The sequence below is a fragment of the Elephas maximus genome, chromosome 4 (genome assembly GCF_024166365.1).
Source record: "Elephas maximus indicus isolate mEleMax1 chromosome 4, mEleMax1 primary haplotype, whole genome shotgun sequence".
In the NCBI taxonomy this organism is placed as follows: Eukaryota; Metazoa; Chordata; class Mammalia; order Proboscidea; family Elephantidae; genus Elephas; species Elephas maximus.
In genome coordinates, this window is record NC_064822.1 from 23528532 (window position 1) to 23542087 (window position 13556).

General features: G+C 35.8%; 1 protein-coding gene across 6 annotated transcripts in view; it reads right to left on the reverse strand.

Annotated features, from left to right (window-relative positions):
- The window catches only part of ZEB1 (zinc finger E-box binding homeobox 1), a 227313-nt gene that overhangs the window by 160756 nt on the left and 53001 nt on the right, over window positions 1-13556 (reverse strand). Inside the window, exons 1-2 of one of the 6 annotated variants that reach the window (XM_049881697.1) lie at window positions 8532-10432; window positions 4533-4688 (exon numbers count right to left, since the gene is read on the reverse strand). The exons of 3 other annotated variants lie outside the window; for them this stretch is intronic. The gene's annotated coding sequence lies outside the window, so the exon portion shown is untranslated. Of the gene's footprint in view, window positions 1-4532; window positions 7365-8531; window positions 10433-13556 lie in introns of those variants that run through there. 2 more of the 6 variants (XM_049881698.1, XM_049881696.1) reach the window with 2 other exon arrangements.

The window sequence follows — 13556 nt, forward strand, 5'->3', positions numbered from 1 at the left end:
GAATTTCTGTCCAATTTTTATGTCAAAATGAATAACCTCATTTCACAAGGAAAGTAAACTTCTAAAATTATTAGCATACTACCTATCAATTTTCATAAGGTATTCTTAAGAATTCCTTTGTCTTTACAATGTCACATGTCACTATACTTTATAGTAATTACTTGTTTAATGTTTACCTTTCTTGTCAGATTATAAACCAGGGGTCACATCAGTCTATTCAAGAATATGTCCCCAGGGCCTACTGTAGTGCCCAATGTATAGCAGGTTCTCAATAAGAATTCACAAAATGAATGAATGGGATTTGCTTTTCTATATCTTGTTTATTCAGTAACGACCCCACCATAAGTAGCAGCTTAATATTGCTAGTACTATTTACTTCATATAAATTTTTATATATTAATATCATGGTGATTAATTGTTATTATTACTACATTAACTTTTAAAGATACACTACAAATTCCTTCAAGTAAATCACAGTGATTTGTACCAGCAAGAATCCTTTTTTCTCAAACTGTTGAAGATCCTTAAGTTTGAATTGATCTTGGAAGTCACCCCATTTTATTTTCCACATTAAAAGGTTCTTCCTTATAAAAACATTTTTCTTCTCACAACCATAAATAGCTTTTATTACAAATTTATTGTCTCATTCAAATTCCCAATCCCATACCACTGTTAGTCCCAACTTAGCCTCAGCATTAGAGCAGCAGCCGTTATACTGCATTTGTACATGCATGCAATCAGATGCTGCATTATCTGCTACACTGAAAGGTAATATAGTTAAACATTAAAGAATAGTAGGAGACTTTTGTTTGCTTAGAAATAAAAGTAATTTTTAATTCACTTCAGTAAAAGAAATGCTATGCACCACCCTCCACCTGGGATATTTAGGTTTAGGTTTAGGTAGCTACGTGTTTTTAGTGTCTTCAAGTGGCTACATGCGTAATGTTCTACTTGACATCATAGACTAATAAAAGCTAAGGATCAAAAAAAACAAAAATCTGTTGCTATCGAGTTAATTCCAACTCATAGTGATCCTACAGGACAGAGAAGAGCTGCCCCAGAAAATTTCCAAGGAACAGCTGGTAGATTTGAGCTGCAGACCTTTTGGTTAGCAGCCAGGCTCTTAACACTGTAACCACCAGGGCTCCCTAGGACCAAAAGGGGCTGTCAAAGAAAACTGAATGTCATAGGCAATTACCCAGCAAGGAATATTTTCGTCAAGACACTCCTTGATAGAATGTACGGGAAAGACACCTTCCTCACAGCATCGACGAGAGCTACCTAGAGATGACCTGCTTCAAGATCTTTAAATCAGAATATCTGACAGTCACCGTGGTGACCTGCAGTCCCCGAGTGGTGTGAACAGTGTACAACTACTAGCCGAAAGTTTGACTGTTCACACCCACCCAGAGATGCCTTGCAAGACAGGCCTGGCAATCTACTTCTGAAAGGTCACAGCCTTGAAAACCCTATGGAGCAGTTCTACTCTAACACACATGGGGTCGCCGTAAATTGGAATCCAACAACAATAGGAAAAAGAACAAATTCAGAAGTCACCGCAGAGATTAACGTCAACATGATATTTTTGAGGAAAAAGTTAACAAATGACCTAATTTGGATTTTGCCACTTGAAAAAGATTTATACTTAGCTCATATTTTAAATAGCTTACATATTTCAATAGCAAACTAGGGTAAGATTATTTCTATTTTAAAAGTAAACTTTTCTAATTTTAGTTTCATGCTAGATTATATGCTCTGACTCAATTCATTTATACTATCAGCTGAATAAAGAAAACCCAGTGCCGTCAAGTCGATTCCGACTCCTAGCAACCCTATAGGACAGAGGAGAACTGCCCCATAGAGTTTCCAAGGAGCGCCTGGCGGATTTGAACTGCCGACCCTTTGGTTAGCAGCCATAGCACTTACCCACTACGCCGCCAGGGTTTCCAAATAAAGAAAAGCTAGTCTTTAATGTCTTTTTTTTTTTTTTTTTGGTTTTTTTTTTTTTTTTAGTCTTTAATGAGAGTTTTTAAAAATGCCAATGAATCTAACATGTAAAAATGACTAACTTCCTTATTTTTCAAACATCCCTAGTGATTTTCCTTAGACCAGATTCTCTGTGTCCAACAGAAAAAGTGTAAGCGTGTAGGCATCTAAAAGTTCTATCATTTTATTTTTCAAAATTTAATAAATATATATGTTTTAGAATAAAATTATAAAAAAGAGTTTAAGAGGTTTGATTTAAAATGAAGCCTAGAATGAAACCTGTATTTTACAGTCATTTTTTTTTTTTTAAAAAAAGGGATAAAAGTTGATTTAAGGAGATCACAGTACCACTGAAAAATGTCTGCATGTAACATCTTTCAGTGATATAAAATGAGTGACAAATAAACCCCTGAATTGGCTTGGTATTAGAATGGAATGGTTACTGCAGAAAGGACAGCAGTGATTTTATGGTGGATATCCTTTAATTAACTTAAATCCAGTTAAAGAAATCAGGGTCCTCATTCACTGCTTTCCTTCCTGAGATGTTCAAGGATCACATAAGAACTCCTCTCCTGTAAGTGAAATTTTCACATAACAATGCTCCTTTGACCAAGCTTTGTTTTTAATTCTTAAGAAATCCAAGAAAATAGCCTAAAGCAAAAAAGATAAATATGTTGTCATCGAACAGATCCTGACTCATAGCAATGGTAAAGGAGAGAGTAGAACCGCCCTACAGGGTTTCCAAGCAGTGGCGGTGGATTTGAACTGCCGACCTTTTCAATAGCAGCCGAATGTCTAACCACAGTGCCACCAGGGCTCCAGAAAATAGCCTAGCAACATAAGGATTTTATTTTCTCCATGCTTAGAATTTAGTCTTTCTACATGCCTCGACAGAAGATACTCATTTAAAAGAATTATAAACTTAAACATTTCATAATACAAGTTACCAATTCACTTTAAAAAATAAACTTACAGAATGTGTGGATTCTGTGCCTTACTTACTTATATACCAACCCTATTGCTTCTATTCTCATATTAACTTATACTCTTCCATATGTACTGGTCACAGTTGCAATTTTACATTTGTCTGTTAATTATTTCATTCAAGTCTGTCTCTCCATCTACACTGGAAGTTCAAGAGAAGTTAGGATATAGCTGTGTTTTTACTTGTGCCATTTTGTCCTCAGCTCCTAGCTGAATGGACAGATAATCTCCAAAATCTGAATTATTGGATAGATGGACTGGAGCACAGACATTGCCATCTAAAGTACTTAGTTCCTTGTCAACATTTTGAATGCTTACATGATGACAGATGCTGTGCTATGTGCCTGTCACACGTGCTATTCCTGATGTGTTTGTTATGAAGCTCTAGGAAACAGCTAAGAATGTGGCCAGATTCAATTAACATTATTTTGATATCTTTAATTAGAACAAAAGAAATTACTCAAATTATGTCAATCTCAAAAATTGTAAGTCTGACAACAGAACTGTCAATAGAATCACCATCTATTATTATTAATATGCTGATCTTCATCAGCCATTATCCAGTCATCACAAAGCTACTTTGTCTATGGAGACCCTAGAGAAAAACTCTGAAAAACACTGATTTTAGATTTCATCACTTATATATTACTCTCCCTACTACTGTCCAAAGTTAACATAACCAATTATCGATCTAGTAAGACACAGATGTCAAATAACGGCATACTATAAAAGCCAAACAGATTCAGAATATAAATATAAGATTAAGGTTATTTGAAGCATACAAGAATGTAGCCAAACTGCCTGGCTCTGGGAATTATGTTCCCAGTACAAACATATGTAAAGCAGAGCATAGATGTCTGATTTTATTACCAAAATCTGATAATGTGCAAATTATGAGCACTGTTATTCTACTTGAGAGTGAATATAAAAATACCATTAATGAAAAAAATACCATTAATACTTTAAGAATTTAATACTTGCCACAGAGCATAGTGGCAATGATACATTTTTTAAAGATCTAATGTAAAACTAAGAGATTTTTATTATATGATATTCTATGTCTTTCTGTCCTCCTCCTCTCTATCATTTTACAGTGGAAGTAAAAAACAAAACAGAGTTCAACAGACTACTTTATGGCAAAATTTATAACAGTTACATCTTTAAGAAGCATCTATGAAACTGAACAGGTTAAATTCAGTTTGGTATAAATTTTATTTTAAAGTTAAACTTTACTCAAGCAATATTTATAATACTGTTAATTTTAAAAGATAATTGGCTACAGTAGAACTACAAACAATGAATCTGTTAAACTGGATGTCGACTGTGTAACTAACTTTTTGCACTTTTAGTACTATTTTCTTATTGACATTGAGTATACAAAATTTCTTATCTATAAAAACACATACTTTGCATTTATTTCATTCTAAAAATGCAAGACATAAATTCAAACATTTAGCATTAATTATGTTCTAGATTTTAAAAAGCTCTAAAATTTTAATTCAAATATAATAACTGGTATGTTGTACACACATACACATTATAGTTAAAATGAAAGCTCTTACCATTGATTTCCTTTTGATAGTCACTCCATTAGTCTTTCTTGATAGGGCCTTCCTATGTCAAGCAGACAGTAGCCAAACCACAAAATGGCATTTGGATGCTCACGTCTTCAGACAGGAGTTTTCGGCCAATTGCCAGTTGAAAATTTAAACTGAAAACTAAATTACCCAAACTTTATTAAGTTGTTCCTATGCTCACCAACTGATAACGAACAATGACTTTAAACTGGAAAATAAAGTGGCCGACTACTAATTTACCTCCTTTCAAGCAGTCATAACATTGTTTGAAGATAAATGCTACAACCAGAAAAAAAAAATTCTCTAAAATCTTAATACTTTCAGAGAACAGTTTTAAGTAAACTTTAACTCCCTCCCCCAAAAAGTTCACTCAATTACCGTGCAATCCAAATTAGCACATGATGAAGATGGTTATCTATTCAATGATGTATCACATATTACAGAGTGACAAATTTAAATTCTGTTAAACGCTGACTCTACCTAAACACTAGCTGTAATATTTGGACCCACTTTAAGTATCACCTATATTCATAAAATATTAATGAAATCATCAACTACTTATAATAGTACATACCATCAAGAACTTAAAAGTTACAATGAAGAGACATATCCCCGCCTGCAAACATCATTCTTCATTTAGAGAAGGCAAAATTGATGGTTACCATATTCTAATTATAGTGTACAAATGACTCAGCCTCTTTTCTCTACTATTTTGTGCTGTTTTCTCTCTTAATCATGGTTAATTTGTAGAGCCTGATAATTATGTACAAATTTTGACCGTTAGGCTTTATGATTGTTGAGTTGTTCAATATGTTTTGATGCTCCTCAGATATTAGACATATTAAATTGTTCCCAAATGTTAAGATGCACCTCAGAGCCCTAATATCATTTCTGCCCAGGTATAAGCTCATTTCAGCAGTTATTACTTATTCCAACAGTTTCAGTCTTTAATATATGTGCAATAAAGCTAGAAGGAAAACATGTCCTTACCTAAGGCATCATGCTTACTATTGATTAAAAATTGTTTCTAATGTCAACTATAACAGATCAAAAATTAAACGCACATAACTAGACAGCTATGTAAGACGCAGATAATTCAGATTTCTAAATATAACATGTACTCCAAATTCTCACGCTCGCTCCCTCCTCTCTTCTGTCTCTCCCAATCTCTCTCTCTCTCACGTACACACCCAGAGACATGCATGTATGTACAAGCACATGCATATCTATCCAACTTACACCCTATCTTGACACAGGCGTTCCCCTATTAACAACCTGAGACAAAGATGTAACGGACAACTTAAGCTGAATAACCAACTTAGAGTTAAATCAAGAGAAAATGACTTCAGAAACAAAGCCTAGGTTTAATAAAACTGCTATGTCTTTGAGTTAATCAGAATGACCCCAGTCTGATATCCTAGAAACAGGCTTATTCCGTTCTACTCAATAATTTTAATCCAAAATCCTCAAGAGCAATAACATTTAGAAACTATTCAGAAACTAACAGAGCTCTCTCTTGGGTGCTATGAGATATAAAGGAAAGTTTCAGCTTCTTTCTGAAGGAGTTTATAATCTAAAACTTGACACAGGAAGAAGCAGCAGCAGATGAAGACACGTGAATGGCTAGGTTCCTGAGAGAAGCACTACTAAGACATTCAGTCACCTGAACAGGTTGTCACATGTGGAGCTGATGTGAGACTTTATATAAAGAATCATGTTTTAAACTTAGGAAACATACAACCACTTTATTTTTATTCAGCCTGATGAAACCCACAAAGCAAAAAGTCATTAAATACAGACTCTCTGGAAGATTACAGATAAATTCCTTAGCCAAATGAAATCACAGAACATGTAGATATTTTAAAAATCAGGTTTTCCATATGAGAAGTAATTCTAAATTTGTCCACATCACTCATCCTAAAGATTCCTAACACCATCGTGGCAGTAATTTAATTTTTAATATGGTAGAGATAATCCTGAAAAGTCACTATTAGATTAACAAAATCATGAATCAAAAAGCCTAGAACTATTCTCTAAGTGTGGATAATGTTACCAATAACAGACCTATACAACAAAGCTCGTTTCACATTTCAGCAGATGACAAATGAATGGCAAGTGACTTGTCAATATGTGTGTTTATGCATAATCTTAAATAGATTCTACTAATCCTCTTATAAGAGTTGTACAATTAAATGCTACCCCTCATCTTACAAATGAAGGAACAGGTCCAGTAATATGACGGTATTTGCCTACAGTCACAAAGCAGTAAAATCAAGACCCCTTAAGATAACATGTGCTTCTTTTACTGTAACCAAGGAAAAAAACAGTTATGCCTCAGAATGAGATACACTTTGATGAGGAAAATTTCAACTTTTCAACTCCATGCTAAATCTCAAACATTCACATAATCAATCCCAAGGAATGCAAAGAGCCAATTCATAAATCTGTATGATTAAGTCTGATACCAACCCTTTTTATGCTACCAAGCATCTAAGTCTTGCACCTAACTTTCATTATGAACTTGAGGCTGAGGAATATATAAAATTTTATCAAAACTCTCTGTAAAGAAAAAAGGCAGTTCACTAGAATTTGTCATGGCATCACATCTGTTTTTCTTTCACTTTCTACCCCAAAAAAGTTCACTTTCTAGAGTCCAATTTTATCCAGTTTTTTACAGGATTATCTAACAATTGAAGCATGCCACATGGATAGTATGAGAAATAAAGTCTTATATTAATTCCTACAGGTCATATAACTCATCCCAATTATATAAATGGGCAGCAAAAGAAGTTGTGAAAATTTTAAAATGGAAACTATAAAAAGAAACAGTCAAAATAGTGACTCAAGTTTAGGTATAAGGAATAAAGTTAGTCACTAACTCAATTTCGATTCCACTGTTTATTTGAAATCACAATTCATGTTTCCAGTAAACATTGTTTTTAGTTCAACTGGTCTCTAAAGCCAGAACTCACATAAACATCTAAAATCATTCGCCAAAACTCCTGAACAAGCAATGAGGCTAAACGAGTTAGTTCCACCCAGTCCCCATCACCACTACCTTCACCCTCCACCCCACTTTCTAGAGTCTATGAACCAAAAGGGCATAAAGTACTCTTATTTATTATTAAAAACAGAATAAATATTTTAACACATACGACCAAGATTTATCTCTGGTTGTTAAAACAAAAAATACATGTTTAAGAAGTTGTACTTATATTCTATCTGGTCACAAAGTAACATCTAAAAAAAAGATAATAGATTGACAGATGCCAAAAAAAAAAAAACAAAAACCAAACCCCTGTCATCAAGTCAGTTCTGACTCACGGTCCCGTGTGCGTCAGAGCAGAACTGCACTCCCAAGAGCTTTCAGTGGCTGTGAGCTTACGGATGTGGATTGCCAGGCCTTTCTTCTGTGGCACCACTGGGTGGGTTTGAACCACCAACTTTTCAGTTAGTACCATATTTTTACACAAATAATGCACACATTACTCGTTTTTTGCCAACTGTGCAACTTTTCTCCCCCCGCCCCAGCTATTTTTGTAAACGTGCTATTCCACCAGTTATACGTATAGGTACATTATTTGCAAAAAAATACGGTAGTCGAGTGCAAACCATCTGCACCATTCAGGGACCTAAACAAATACATACAATAAAAGGCAGTCTTCCCCAAATCATGTAAGTTTATTAGAAATGTAATATTTTAAAGTTTTCCTCAATATGCTAAGTTAGTGCGAGTGAGTGTGTGTGTGTGTGTTGTGTAATCGAGAGTTGTGATAGGCTTCCTGAAAGCAGAAGAGGATATCTATATTTAGGTCTTAGTTGCTGAAGTATTCTATGTGGAGTTAGCATACTGATATGCCAATTTATGTAAGAAGAAACAGCTTACATTCACATTACTCACAGCGATTCTTTAGAAAGTGGTATTTTGGGTTTTTTTTAATCAACCAAATCAGTATGCCTCTCATCCTTTTCATGCCTTCTTACCTTGTTTATAAGAAAGTTACTTTGGAGGCAAGTTATTTAATTTATCTCTGCTTCAGTTTCTCCATCTGCAATATGAAGATAATAAAAGAATCTTACCACATAGGCTTGTTGTGCACATTAGGTAAGTTGACAGCTATAAATTGCCTAGAAGAGTGCACCCGGCAAAGAGTAAGACTTCAAAAGCAGAGCTATCACAATCATTATCGTCATCACTACCACCACCAACCAGCACTGCCTGCCACTTTTCATAAGCAGCTCAGGTGATTTTCACTAAAAATGCAGATTCCTGGGTCACACTCCCAGAGATTCTGACTGAACATCAGACCAAAGTTTGAAAATACTGATTTAAAGAGAAAGGAAGTAGACAAAAATACAAGAAACTGTTAGGACCAATACGACCTTATGAATATAGTAACAAGAAACAAAATATTTTAAAAGTTTTATTTCCTTCTCCAAAGCACAAATACTCTGTCCCCTAGTCATTTTCCAAGGACCCAACTATGCAGAGTTGAAGAAGCTTACACACTTCATTTCTTCTTGGGTAAATACTAGCTAACAATTTTACACAAAACTTTTCCGAACAAAGCAATTATGAAATATTTGAGCACTCACTATATGTAGCATACTCTGCTAAGTGTTAAAGTAGATAGAAGCACTAGACATGAAACTCTACTTCCAAAAACCCTGGAATCTCATTGGGAAAATAACCTCCCACCTTCCAAGTATCACTAAAGTCTTGTTTCAGCTCCATGAGCAGAATGAGTTAGGAGCTCAGAGAGGTGATTTCAGTTAGGGGCGACAGGAAAGGCTTCACAGAAGGGACAAGATCTTTGCTGGACTTTAACTTAGAAACCCTATGCGGCAGTTCTACTCTGTCCAGTAGGTCACTATGAGTTAGACTCAACTCGATGGCAACAGGTTTTTGCTTAACTAAGATTTGTATCAGTAGAGAGAAACTGCATTTCAGAAAATAGTGTGAGTAGAAAGCAGAAACATGGAAGTGGGAATGTACTATGGATATTTCCAGATACTACATACACTGCATGTTTGCCAACTCTGGAGAGGATGATCGGTATCACTTTGTTCAAAAACCAAATCAGTACTTTAGGAAGATTGTTTTGGCAGTGGTATACATAAATTGGGGAGTGTTTTAATAGTCTAACCCTGGCTCTGAAAACAGACATAGACAATAATTTAAAGGGTTATTAATCAATTGGTTGTGAGGAACAAAACAGGTATCAAAGATGAATTAAATTTCAAGCCTGTTTTCTGGCAACTTTCCATCCTGCCCTGGGTACATTCAGGATAGCAGGCAGAAGAAGCTGTCAAACAGTGAGCTTACGAATGATCAGAGAGAGCTTCAAGTAGGGGAGGAGGAATAACTGGTGGCAGCAAAAGTAAAGAACAGTTTGAGCAAAGACTTGGAAGTAGGAAATTATCCTCCAGTCAAATAGTTCTCTTTTGCTAGAGCCAAACAACCCACAATTACCTTTTTTTAATGATACTTCAAAAGGCCTTAAAGTTGTTACTGAGGAAGAAAGAAAAGACAAAACTATTTAATGCAAAGAATTTCCATAAATGATAATTATCTAGAGTTTAAAGATTAAATAATGTTCCTTATGTTTAGTAGGACGTACAAATCTATTTAATACACTTCACAATGTAAATTAAGTAAACCTCTGACAAAAAAGATCAACAATAATGCTTTGCAATATCCAGTCACAGAAACATGTCAAGTACTTGTGTACAAATCTCAATAATAAACAGTGCTAATTTCCTTGGTTTGGAAGTGAGAATTCTTGCTTTGTCAGACTGGAATTCACCGGAAATTTCGTATTATTCTTAAACATATGAAAATTTCAAATAACAGGCATATCTATTGTGTTCATTTACCACCACCACCACCACCGCCCCCCCCAATTTTTAAATGTTTTTCAACAGGCAATTCTTCTAGAATTCCATTATATCACACACATAAACCTTCCCAATCAAGTAATTCCTATTACCATGAAACAGTTCCTTAAAGGCCGAAACCATCTTTTTATTTAATTTTTAAAAAATTTTTCACTGTGCTTTAAGTAAAAGTTTACAGATCAAGTCAGTCTCTCACACGAAAACTTACATACACCTTGCTACATACTCCCAGTTGCTCTCCTCCCCCTAATGAGACAGCCCGCTCTCTCCCTCCACTGTCTCTTTTCATGTCCATTTCTCCACTTACCCTCTCATCTCCCCTCCAGGCAGGAGATGCCAACATAGTCTCAAATGTCCACCTGATAGAAGAAGCTCACTCTTCATTAGCGTCCCTCTCCAACCCATTGTCCACTCCAATTCCTGTCTTAAGAGTGGGCTTTGGGAATGGTCCCTGTCCTGGGCCAACAGAAGGTCTGGGGGCCATGACCACCGGGGTCCTTCTAGTCTCAGTCAGACCATTAAGTCTGGTCTGTTTTTTTTTTGTTGTTGTTGTTTATGAGAATTTGGGGTCTGCATCCCACTGCTTTCCTGCTCCCTCAGGGGTTCTCTGCTGCGTTCCCTATCAGGACACTGATCAGTTGTAGCCAGGCACCATCTAGCTCTTCCCATCTCAGGCTGATGTAGTCTTTGGTTTATGTGGCCCTTTCTGTCTGTTGGGCTCATAATTACTTTGTGTCCTTGGTGTTCTTCATTCTCCTTTGATCCAGGTGGGTTGAAAACAATTGATGTGTCTTAGATGGCCACTTGCTACCATTTAAGAACCCAGATGCCTCTCTCCAAGGTAGGATGCAGAATATTTTAATAGATTTTCTTATGCCAATTGACTTAGATGTCCCCTGAAACCATGGTCCCCAAACCACTGCCCCTCCTACGCTGGCCTTCAAAGCATTCAGTTTATTCTAGAAACTTCTTTGCTTTTGGTTTAGTCCAGTTCTGCTGACATTGCCTAAATTGTGTGTTTATCTTTCCCGTGGCCTAAAGTAGTTCTTATCTACTATCTAATTAGTGAATACCTCTCTCCCACCCTCCCTCCCTTCCCCCTCTCGTAACCAACAAGGAATATTTTCTTCTCTCTTTAAACTAATTCTTGAGTTCTTTACAATCATGGTCTTACACAACATTCGTCCGTTTGCAACTGACTCATTTCACTCAGCATAATGCCTTACAGATTCCTCCATGTTATGAAATGCTTAACAGACTCATCACTGTTCTTTATTGATGTGCAGTATTCCATTGTGTGAATATACCATAATTTATTTATCCGTTCACCTGTTGATGGGCACCTTGGTTGCTTCCATCTTTTTGCTATTGTGAACAGTACTGCAATGAACATGCGTGTGCATTTATCTGTTCATGTAAAGGCTCTTATTTCTCTAGGATACAATCCAAGGAGTGGGATTGCTGGATGGTATGGTACTTCTATTTCTAACTTTTTAAGGAAGTACCAAATCAATTTCCAAAGTGGTTGTACCATTTTACATTCCCACCAGCACTGTGTAAGTGTTCCAATCTCTCCACAGCCTCTCCAACATTTATTGTTTTGTGTTTTTTGGATTAATGCCAGCCTTGTTACAGTGAGATGAAATCTCATTGTAGTTTTGATTTGCATTTCTCTAATGGATAATGATCGTGATCATTTCCTCACGTACCTGTTAGCTACCTGAATGTCTTCTTTAGTGAAGTGTCTGTTCATATCTTCGGCCCATTTTTAAATTGGGTTATTTGTCTTTTTGCAGTTGAGTTTTTGCAGTATCATGTACGACAAGGTGCTGATCGGAACTGTCATAGCTAAAAACTTTTTCCCAGTCTGTAGGAAGCCTTTTTACTCTTTCGGTGAAGTCTTTGGATGAGCATAGGTGTTTGATTTTTAGGAGTTCCCAATTATCTAGTTTTTCTTCTGCACTGTCAGTAATGTTTTGTATACTGTTTATGCCATGTATTACGGCTCCTAACATTGTCCCTATTTTTTTTTTCCATGATCTTCATTGTTTTAGATTTTATATTTAGGTCTTTGATCCATTTTGAGCTCTTTTTTGTGCATGGTGTGAGGTATGGGTCTTGTTTCATTTTTTTGCAGATGGATATCCAGTTATGTCAGCATCACTTGTTAAAAAGACTGTCTTTTCCCCATTTAACTGTTTTGGGGCCTTTGTCAAATATCAACTGCTCATATGCGGTTAGATTTCTGTCTGGATTCTCAATTCTGTTAAATTAGTCTATGTATCTGTTCTTGTACCAGTACCAGGCTGTTTTGACTACTGTGGCAGTATAATAGGTTCTAAAGTCAGGTAAAGTAAGGTCTCCCACTTTGCTCTTCTTTTTCAATAATGCTTTACTTATGCGGGGCCTCTTTCCCTTCCCTATGAAGTTGGTGATTTGTTTCTCCATCTCATTAAAGAATGTCATTGGAATTTGGATCAGAATTGCATTAAATGTATAGATCGCTTTTGGTAGAACAGACATTTTTTACAATGTTAAGTCTTCCTATCCATGAGCAAGGTATGTTTTTCCACTTACCTAGCTCTCTTTTGGTTTCTTGCAGCAGTGTCTTGTAGTTTTCTTCAAATAGGTCTTTTATGTCTCAGGTTATATTTATTCCTAAGTATTTTATTCTCTTGGGGGCTATTGTAAATGGCATTGATTTGGTGATTTTCTCTTCGATGTTCTTCTTGTTGGTGTAGAGGAATTCAACTGATTTTTGTATGTTTATCTTGTATCCTGATAATCTGCTGAACTCTTCTTTTAGTTTCAGTAATTTTCTTGAGGATTCCTTAGGGTTTTCTGTGTATAAGATAATGTCGTCTGCAAATAGACATACTTTTACTTCTTCCTTGCCAATCAGGATACTCTTTATTTCTTTATAGCCTAATTGCTCTGGCTAGGACCTCCAGCACACTGTTGAATAAGAGCGGTGATAAAGGGCATCCTTCTCTGGTTCCCGATAGCGAAGGGAATGCTTTCAGGCTCTCTCCAGTTAGAATGATGTTGAGTGTTGGCTTTGTATAAAAAATACCCTTTATTACGTTGAGGAATTTTCCTTCTATTCCTATT